Raw genomic sequence first — 574 nt, 5'->3', positions numbered from 1 at the left:
AAATGATCATGTCTTACACGTTATTAATATAAAATAAATATATGATGCGAAAACTGCGTTAAAAAAATGAAAAGCGTCTGTTCGTGAAAACATATTTTATATAAAGAGATAATAAACATTTTGTAAAGAGATTGCAGCTAGGACCAATTTTACTATCATTTTGTTGTATAATTCTAGCATATTTAAAACTTACAACCGGGAAATATTATTTGTTAGGTTTAATTGTATACCATTAAACAGGAATAGAAAAAATGTTTGCTTTTTGAAAAATCTCATATAAAATGTTCACTTGTTTAAATTATGACAAGAGAATATTTTATGAAAACAGATGTTATTCAAAATTTTACCTGTCAAATAAAACAGTTGATTAACGGATGTATACTGCATATATGCTTATAAAGAAGTTTACTACATCTAAATAAAGAGGAAATACTAAATCAATTTAATAATGTAATCTTTTAATTGCAGGAAATAAACAGTTTTGATATTTAAAATTTTTAGTTATACATATTTCTTTGAATGCTTTTTACATAAATTTATACTATTAATTTGGTAAATTGCTAATAAATTTACA

Source organism: Octopus bimaculoides, chromosome 6, assembly GCF_001194135.2.
Source record: "Octopus bimaculoides isolate UCB-OBI-ISO-001 chromosome 6, ASM119413v2, whole genome shotgun sequence".
NCBI lineage: Eukaryota > Metazoa > Mollusca > Cephalopoda > Octopoda > Octopodidae > Octopus > Octopus bimaculoides.
Note: the sequence above shows the minus strand (reverse complement) of the source record.